The sequence below is a fragment of the Mytilus galloprovincialis genome, chromosome 11, assembly GCF_965363235.1.
Source record: "Mytilus galloprovincialis chromosome 11, xbMytGall1.hap1.1, whole genome shotgun sequence".
Lineage (NCBI taxonomy): Eukaryota > Metazoa > Mollusca > Bivalvia > Mytilida > Mytilidae > Mytilus > Mytilus galloprovincialis.
Window position 1 is genome coordinate 62,921,369 of NC_134848.1, and position 11,057 is coordinate 62,932,425.

The window sequence follows — 11,057 nt, forward strand, 5'->3', positions numbered from 1 at the left end:
CCCTAAAGTGAAAATAACGTTACGTCATTGGTTGAATTTCCATTGTTTATAACGTTTCAAACCAATCAAAACGCTTTGGTGTACGCTTTTGAAAATATTTCCCAGGTTGCAGTAGATTCTGAAACGCATTTTCGACGTTGATGATCATCTTAACATGTATTCTACAGGATATTACAACACTCGCGATCACTGTCCGATTTAGGGTATGTAATTTGAGGACGGTTTGCTTGCTGAATTCTTTTAATAATTTCTTTCAATGGGTCGATATAATATTTTTCTATCCAAGACATCTTATAACACATAAATTTCTTGATGGCTACCTGAACGCTCCCAACCATAACTGTTCGTGCAGCTGTAATTCTAGTTCGGTATGCCTTAATATCAAAGAATTCATTTTGCAAATCACCACATGCCTCTTCGTCATGGAAAATACATACATCGTTTAACGTTATAGGATCGAGCAGAGTACACAATAAGATCATCGCAGCTGTCTCCTCATCTGAGAGTGAATTGTAATTTTCGTAATCGGTCAATCTTCTAATATTATGTTCTGTTTCATCTAGCTTTAAAACGTGACACATGCTTTGTAAATAGTACATTAATTTGGCTTTTGGGTTATTGGCGATTGTGCGTGGATTTCCTGTCATTTCAAATCCGACGCCAATATTATCTAGGGTAGCGACTGCCATTATCGTACCTTTGCAGTTCGACAGTGTTTGTCTGTTATCAAATGATTCGTATATAAGCTAACTTTATAAGTCAATTATGCCTGTAACCTATCTTAATATATAGTGATCAACTTCTTTTGATATATATTCATTTAAACAGTTGACCCTTAAGATTTAAAATATGTTAGTGTGACATTGGTTTTTCCTGACAGAGGTTTCCAAAAAATTGACACCTTTAAGTACGTTTGTACGTGGCTGCACCTAATATATTGAAACGTCCAGGAAAGGATTATAGACAGCGTGAAGTTTTCTTGTCCAAACACTCATTACCTAAAAAACACAAATCTTATCTGAAATTTATGCAAACATTTAATTTTATTTGTATAGCATACGTTGAACTCTTGAGGCTTAATATACACATATGAAATTAAACCGTTTAAAGAATGTAAACAAAAAATATAAGATATTTCCCTTCAGAGTTACTGTTAAATATTTAACTCTTCAACCATTTATACAAACAGACACAATACAAAAGAGGATTAATTAAACATAGTTTTCATGATTTAGAAATAACATAAATATCACAACCCGCTCGAACAAAACTTAAATTTTATAAAATATGTCAGGACTATAATTTGGAACGCTTGACGCAAGATTTTGGCCACCTAAGACAGTTGTTCTTAAAGTCACATGACACGAGTGACAGGTAAAAAATAATGTTATTTCAAAACATCATAAACTTATTCTTCTGTGAACGAATTTGTCATTTGTTTTCGCATAAATTGCGTACAATCGTCAATTTGTTTTTTAATCGGTCAGTGTTGTTGTGACAATATGGCAGGTAATTAAAGTTCGTGTTTTGAAGCCGAAGTTTAACGATTGTTACCAGTCTGTCAACAATCAACAAAAAGTATGAATATTCAGCACGCGTTTAACATATACAGATAATAGTTTATTTTAAGGACAACCATGCGTATTGCGATCACCAGATTTTTACGAGACTGGTTACACTGAGGTCACTTTGCATACGGAAAATATGCCGGGGAATTGCTTCATGGAAGGAAGGAATAAACATATAGTAAACTTCTTCTAAATACGAGCAAATTAAAGAATTTACTTCTGAAAAAAGTATATTTACATAAGTTTTATAATGAAAACTATCCATTGAGTTTTAAAAAACATATGCATTTTTTTTTAATTTGAGTTTTCTTATGACTTTAATATTAAGGATGTTATTATCGAGCTGTATAGTGTCTTGCCGTTGGCATCGAAAGTTGACCAATTATATTAAAACCAAAAGTATTTCGAGTCAAGAGTAAGTAATTGCATAATGCAAGTATAAACTCAAAAAGAACTGTTAATACAGTTTATATGCACAGCAGATATATAATGTTTGATGAGTAACTTTTCTACTTCCAGATGATACGTTTTAGATCAGGTTTAAGTCGATGTCAGTTTTAATTTTTAATGTCATATACGGTCGAGTTAACAATGAGCAACATGTATATAAGTTAGTCTGAAAATAGAACAGAAAATTGTATATACGATCTTATAACAGTGACTAACATCCGGAAAGTAAAGACTTTTGCTATAATGGTAGGAAGCCCTTCGTGTGTGAATTCAGGATAGACATTTTACATAAAACAGAAAAGAAAGATACCAGAGGAACATTCAAACTCATAGATCGAATTATAAGAATTTGAACAACACAATAAACAAGATCAGAGAGAACACAATAATTCGCATATCACTGGTGTTCAATACTTTTGTTATTTTATACTTTTATGACAGAATAATAGACATCCCGATTACATTAATATTTATGACTTTCTTTATCAACTTTCGATATTTCATCATTTGTCCTTACAAACGACTGGATCTGATGTCCTAAAATAGACCTTCAAACATGATACAATTTCCTATTTAGGGTAACCGATACAGTTACAGGTGAGTTATTGGCGTTGCTAACGTAAACTGGTTTTTTTTTTCGACGTCAAAATATTGAAAACAACACGTTTAATGATTTCTTGCGTCCGATGCGCTTGTTTCTGGATTTACCTTCATCAGGAATGCTCAAAGCAAAACTATTACTTAGATTCTTCGATTCAGTTTTCGACTAATTTTTATCATTCAAACCTACCTCATTTGACCCCTCTTTTCTAAAATGCCAATTGCCAATTGGTTTGATAACGTTAGAAGATTAGGTGTGACAATTTTTATGATAACATAAATAGTGCATTTATTTTTAAAAATTGATAAATACATATACAGCAAACAACGAAGTTTTCTTTTCTACTTTCGTGAACATTTGATAAATATGAGTTGTTTGACAAACAAATTGCACAAATTTAAAGGACATGTATATAAAACACAATTTGCAAATAATTTGACAAAAAACAGCTTGTGTTTATCTTTTAAAACAAAAAAAGTTTAACGTTAAAGGGTCGAGTAAAGTATACGATAGGACCATCGCAGCTGTCTCCTCATTAGTGAGTGAGTTGTAATTTTCGTAATGGTCAATATTCCAATATTATGTTCTGTTTGATCCAGCTTTAAAACGTCACACATGCTGTCTAAATAGTACATTAGTTTGGCTTTTGGGTTATTGCTGTATATATAGTGATCAACTACCGAGGTTGATACATATTGAATTAAACAGTTGACCCGTTAGATTTAAAATATGTAGACTAAGTGTGAAATTGTTTTTTTCCTGACAGATATTTTAAAAAAATTGATTCCTTTTAGACGTTTGTACGTTTGACTCACCATTGTTTATAATGTGAACTGCATTCATCTGATATTATTAAAAATACTGTAGTTAGTCGCATGTGACATGGCGTGTATTTTCCCCATGATTTGTCAACTAGATTTTACAAGCCCACGTACTTTATAAAGTAAGGAAGGTGCCATTGCTTACAAATATATTTTCTATAAGAAAATCATACACAATAACTATTTGACAATTGATTATAATCCTTTGAGCGAGTTTTTTGCTGCATACAATTCCGTGCTGATGAGGCTTAGTACACACACATCATTTAAACCGTTTAAAGAATGTTAACAAAAATTATAAGATATTTCCTTTCAGACTCACTGTTAAATATTCAACTGTTCAATTATTTATACAACCAAAGACAACACAGTATAGGATGAATTAAATATCATTTTCAGGATTTAGAAATAACATGAATATCACAACCCGCTTGAACAATATGAAATATCATGAAATATACCAGAATTACAATTTAGAACGCGTGTCACAAGATTTCGCCTACCTAAGTCTTTTCAGTGAAGTTTAATAGTATAAGCACATTTTCTTAATATAAAGGGTGCTATTTAATGTTATGTTGGGTCTGTTTCGCAAGGGACTCTTTATATGTGGCATTGTGTTGTATAAAAATGATGCGAATGATCCTTTTCTGTGATATCAGGAGCGGGGACAGTAGATTGTTGTCCAAAAAAGGCCACATTATTTATGTATGTGTCTGTCCCAAGTCAGGACCCTGTAAATTCAGTGGTTGTCGTTTGTTTATGTGTTACATATTTGTTTTTCGTACATTTTTTTTTTACATAAATAAGGCCGTTAGTTTTCTCGTTTGAATTGTTTTACATTGTCTTATCGGAGCCTTTTATAGCTGACTATGCGGTATGGGGATTGCTCATTATTGAAGGCCGTTCGGTGACCTATAGTTGTTAATGTCTGTGTCATTTTGGTCTTTTATTGATAGTTGTCTCATTGGCAATCATACCACATCTTCTTTTTTTTTTATATGAGAGCTATTTTTAATTTATATCTGATAATATCTCTTTAAGTGATGTAATTTATTTATTGTCAATTATCAAGCTCTAAAGTTCCTTGTCTTTGGTACCGACTGGCAATTAATTGTATCAAAACCACAGGTGATTTCAGTCAAGATATATTATTTGCATAATGCTAGCATGAATTATTAAAAGAAACAGTTTAAATGTACAGCATATGTATACTATTTGATGTGCTCCATTTCCAGATACGTTTTGGATAAGATCAAAGTCGGCGACAGTTTGAATTTTGAATGTTCTTCAGGCAAAACAACAATAAGCAACATGGTTCTAAGTTGGTCTGACAATGATAAAGAGAAATTGTGTATATGCATTACTGTGGAACAGTGGCTGAAAACCGGAAAAAATACTTTGGCTTTAACAATAAGAAGGACTTCGTGTGTGAATTCAGGTTAGATCTCCCATGTAAATTTCATGATTCTGAACAAAACTAGTTGTCAAATAAACACGTTAAGAGAGAACACAATAATTTGCATATCCTCTGGTGTTCGGTAGTTTTGTTATTTTATGCTTTTATGGCAGAATAATAGACATCAACATAACAGTCATATTCATGACTTTCTTCTTCACTTCCGATATTTCAACATTTGTCCTTTCAACCAAATCTAATGTCCTGCAATAGTCGTTCGAACATGCTATTATTTCCTATTTGGAAAAATATTATTTTGTATATTTGTAATTATTAGTTCCTTGTGGAATAAAAGACATCGATTTTTTTTAAATGAAAAGATATTACGGCATTGTTTTTATACAATTTCCGGAAGAATGTCTGTTAGGTTAAGCAAAAGTAATAAACTGTCAGGGAGTTCCATGTACTTGCTATATCATAGGTTTGAAGATTATAAGTTCATTCATTTTTGTTATCACATCATAAAGAAGCTGTTCAAGTACAGACAATTACGATACTATCACATAGCTTGTCTCATATAATTTGTAGCGATTATAATGTTAATACCATAAAAACAAACTTTTGAAGAGGTGTCTGCTTCATACAAGGTATAAGTTATGTTCTAAGATATCTTTATCAGATATTTGATATGTATCCATATATTCCATTAAATATTATATATATCTCAAGCTTACTTGTAAATTCCATCGCCTAATTTTAAATAAAATCATATGACCTCCTATTTCTCAATTAAAGATTGTTTGGTATAAACATATTTTTTTATTAATGATAATTTATACGATAACGGTTTAAGATGAACACGATTCTATATATCTTTTATAAACCGTTTGTTTTTGTTTTGTTTTTCAGGTCTGACTGATTTCTAGACCGAGGCAGAACACAGTGTATTATAACCAGACATCTGTGTTATTTTGAATATTTCGTTAAAACATAAAGAAGTATTATTGCATTATTGCAGGCTTTTGTTTTAATTATTAGTTATTTTGTAAAACAAACAAAACATATTTGAATGTATGTACATTTTCCAAGTCAGAAGCCTGTAACTCAGTGGTTGTACATGTAGTTTGTTTATGTGTTACATATTTGTATTTCGTTCATTTTTTGTATATACATAACTATGGGTTAGGGTTAGCGATAGGGTTAAGGTCAGGCCATGCGTTTTTGTAAGACTTGATAAGTTATTATAAACAAGTGTGTACCACTGGTAAAAAGGGTTGATCTTATCAAGGACATTTAAAGCGAGGCCACATAAAAGGGGCAATATGAGGTCCTTAATTTGCCAAGATATAACTGCTAATTAGAAATAACGTCTTACAAGAGATTACGTATATACTTGATATATGTTAAACTTTACTCTGGGTACAAACACAGTCATGCATATTAGCCTGCTCCGACTATATAATGATTTTTGATTAAAAAAGGGAAATAACATTTAGAAATAGACATAACTGTAAATTCAGAAATTATTGCATACATCATTTATTGCGATTGTTTTTAGAATTGACTAACATGCGACAGTAGTTAGTACGATTGCAGGAGAAAATGCTCCAAAATGACTAGACTAAAGTGTTAAACCATTCCAACAGGAAATCTAACAGTCTAATCTATATTAAAAAAAACAAGAAATACTTATGAATAACATCAATAAAAAACACCCACTGAACATTGGGTTCCTGAGTAAGGACAGGTACAAACAACTGCTGCGGGTTTAAAAGTTATAATATGTATCAAACTTTACCTTTAAATAACATGTTTACTTGTTCTCATGCAAATATTTGCTAATGAATAATCAACAAAAAACAATCCATTACTGATTCTAACAAAGCATGTATTTTTCCCAATGTGTAGGGAACACCACTGCTCATATTAAGGTGGTATGGGTGTCTTTCGCCATCTTGGATTGTAAAAAACAGAGATTCTATGGTCCAGATTTTCGATCAATTTAGAAAAATTTGATGCAGGAATGCAGTTCACTAATGTGAATTGTCATTCAAAAGAACCAATTTATAAGAATATAACTTATAAATATTAAAATTTGTACAAATGTATATTATTTTGGTTGATTTTTTTAATTTTGTTTAAATTGGCATTTTAAGGGCATGTAACTCTAAAACAGTGCATTTTCTGAAGAAATCTAAATGGAATTTTCCTTTCTTGTATTTTAGCCGGAAAAAAACGTACGGTTACCCTATCGTTTCTATTGATATTCTCAAAACCTTGTCCAAAAGCTATTTTTTCGTATTTTTGTTTACAATTCTATCATTTAATTTACTTTCCAATAAGAAAATGCTGTATTTTCCTGTATAATCCATACAAAATGTCCAATTTTGTCACAACCTATAGCTTGAGAAAATGCACGGTGACCTATCATTTTTATTATATTTTTGACTCGTTTTTATTTCAGACTCCCATAGCACCTTAAGTAGAATTATGAAATATTCAGGTGCCCAAGCCTTAGCCGTAACAAATTTTTACGTACCTTTGATTTTAATTATTTTGAATTTGTGTGTGTGTTTATTATGTTTTCATAAATATACTCGAAATTGAATTTGTCTTTGGTCAAGGTAATTTATGATAAGGTTGAAGTACAACCAACCTGAAACTTAGTACACATTTTCCTTTTGATATGATAAGTAATTAGAGTTTTGACTCCAATTGCGCGGTCAACTGAACATAACAAATGATAGTGTGAGAGGGACATGTGTGTACTATGGACACATTCTTGTTTTCTTTGTTCAAAAAATCATCGGAAAAATGGCATCATATGACAGTTGTTATCCATTTGTTTCATATGTTTGTGCTTTCGAGTTTCCATTCAATTAGGGACTTTGAATCTTCCTCTGAGTTATGCATTTTTGTAATTTTGCTTTTTACTAATTTTGCATTATCTTCGTTTCAAACCGTTTATTTAATTTTACGTCATTTATACAATGTACTATCAATTATGATGATAGTAATTTGCCGATATTCAAATCTGACAAATTGATCAGACAAGTATTAGATCAGAACAGATTTATAATTGATTACTTTTTGTAGTTGCTTACAAAGCTGGTGTTGAGATTCTTATTATTTATCTTCACGTTAAGAATGCACATGTTCATTTGTTAATATTTAATAAATCAAAATACAAACAACAGATATACACAGGGAAGCTACATGTATTGTTCTTAAATTATTGATGTTTACATTAAAAAAAAACCCATCTCGCTACAGATGTTGTACTTCAATTTTATAATATTCTTTACACTATTGATATAGAAATTGACTATGTACAATAATTCATTATTGCCAATTTCTTGGTATAATTTTGTAACTGAACCCATGTCAACTATTCATTATCTATTTAATATATGTTTAACTCATACAAGACATCTGTGTTTGATAATATGCCTGGTTTGTATGCAATTTTGCGCTTCTTTGTTACATATGTGCTGCTTTTATAGTGGTTAAGATTATTAATTAATGTTGACTGCTGTACCCATGCTTTTCTTCACACATTTACCTATTTTGTCTGTTGGTTCACTAATCGTTGTCAACATGATGGAAATTGATTCTCCTGTCATACATTGTACAAGTGAGATGTTTAGCTAGCTTTACAACCATGTTCAACCCATAATGTTCTACTTAAGAAAATGTCTGTACAAGTCGGGAAAATGACAGATATTATCCATTCGTTTTATGTGTTTGAGCATTTGATTTTGCATTTTGATTTGGGACTTTTCTTTTTGAATTTTCCTCGGAGTTCAGTTTTTTGGGGATTTTTCTTTAAGTTTGTGTTCAAAACAGTAGATACATTTTTTTTCAACTTAAAATGTTTCGAAGAATGATGTTTAGTTTTCATTTCTTTTAAAGGCGTACACACTTGATCTTTCTTAATAAGTAGAAGGTTTTAGGTAGTAAATGTTCTCATGTGAATATCGAGCACTGATGGTTAATCAACAATAAACAATCAATTATTGATTCTGACAAAGCATATATTTTGTAGAAACGAGTAAAATCACAAAAAATACTGAACTCCGCGGTAATTTCAAAACGGAAACCCCTAATCAAATGGCTAAATCAAGGGATAAAACACACTTTTCATATTGAGTAAAATTATTAAATATTCAGGAGCCCACACCTAAACCCTAATATATTTACGTACTTATTTGATTTCAATTATTTTGAATTTTTATATTTTTATATACGTATACTAGACATAACATGTGTATTTGGTCAAGTAAGGTTTTGATGAATTTGAAGTTCAATCAACTTGAAACTAAGTACACATGTTCCCTATGGTATGATCTCTCTAATTTGATGTCACCCGAATTGCACGGTCCACTGAACTTAGAAAATGATAGTGTGAGAGGGACATCCGTGTACTATGGAAACATTTGTGTTTTCTCTGTTTAAACAAATGCTATAATAATGGCGAAAATAATCGAAAATGGTATTACATGTATATGACAGTTGTTATTCATTCGTTTGATGTGTTGAGCCTTTGATTTTACAATTTGATAAGGGACTTTTGTTTTGAATTTTCCTCGGAGTTTAGTGTTTTTGTGATTTAACTTTTCACTACTTTTACATCCTCCTCGTTTAAATTTTAAACTGTTTATGTCATTTTACACCATTAACACAATGAAATATAAATTATGAGTATAGCAGTTTGCCGATGATCCAATCTGACAAATTGATTTTGACAAATATCAGACCTGACCAGATTTAAAATAGTTATTGATAAAAAATTTCGAAGCATACGAATCCGCTGTTCAGATTCTTCTTCATTTTCTTCACAATAAGGATGTACATATTCATATGTTAATATTCAACAAATCAAATTACAACCAACAGATGTACACAGGGAAGCTACATGTATCGATTTTACATTATTGATGTTTAACATTTAAAAAAAACCGTCTCGCTACAGATGTTGTACTTTTTGTTGAAAAACATCTTTACAATATTGTTATAGATGTTGACTATATACAATAATTCAATACTGTCAAATCCTTATTATAATTACCAAGATACAAGAAGACTCTTGGTAGAAACCAATGAAAAAGGTCCCTTTTTCGTGAAACTATTGTTTTTAATAAGGATGCATGATTTCGTGTTAAAATTCCTTCACACTTATATCACCTTGTTTCATTTCATAACGAGAAATGTTCCCTCAATTTCTATATTTATCTAAAAACTTTAACAACCATTTTCTACATTTGAAAATACCTATACCATGTCAGGAATATGACAGTTCTTGTCCATTCGTTTTTGAGGCGTTTTGTTATTTGATTTTGCCATGTGATTATGGACTTTCCGAATTGATTTTCCTCTAAGTTCAGTATTTTTGTGATTTTACTTTTTACGACTATACATTTTATTTGTCAATTGTAAACATTTCTGATTGAAGACTTACAACAAAGGTAGTAGATGATGGATGATTATTTAACATAAAATGAACATGAAGGGGACTTTTATGATGACTATATGGTATGGGCTTTGTTCATTTTTGAAGACTGTGCGGTAGCCTACTGCAGTTAATTTCTGCGTAATTTGGTCTCTTGTGGATAGTTGTCTCATTAGCATTCATACCACATCTTCTTTTAAATAGTCATAGGTATTTTTGTCATTTTTATTAAAACAAATCCTCAATGTCCTTATAGAACGGTATGGATAAAAAAAGGAAAATAACAAAAATTCCGAACTTCAAGGAAAATTCATAACGGATAGTCCTTTATCCAATGGCAAAATCAAAAGCTCAAACACAGCAAACGAATTGAATAAACTGTCTGTTTTCTGACCCGGTATTTCCTTCTTGTAGAAACTGGTGGAGAAACCCTGCTTTTATAGCTAGCTGTACCTCCCACTTGTATAACAGACTCATGTGTATCAAAAGTATCTTTCATTTCATGTTAAATGGTGTTGCTTGGTCTTTAGTTTTCTGTGTTGTTCTTGTCATAAGTACTATATTGTTCGTCTTGTTCTTTTTTATCCATGGCAATGTGTCAGTTTATTTTTCGATCTATGAGTTTGAATGTTCTTTGGAATCTTTCACCCCTCTATTAAATGGGTTTGTAGCACGGAGTATATTCAAATTTCCATGATATTTTATTTTAGGTCAACACAGAAAGACATCAGTGCTTCAATAGTACACCAATTTCATTATGAAATTGAAAACG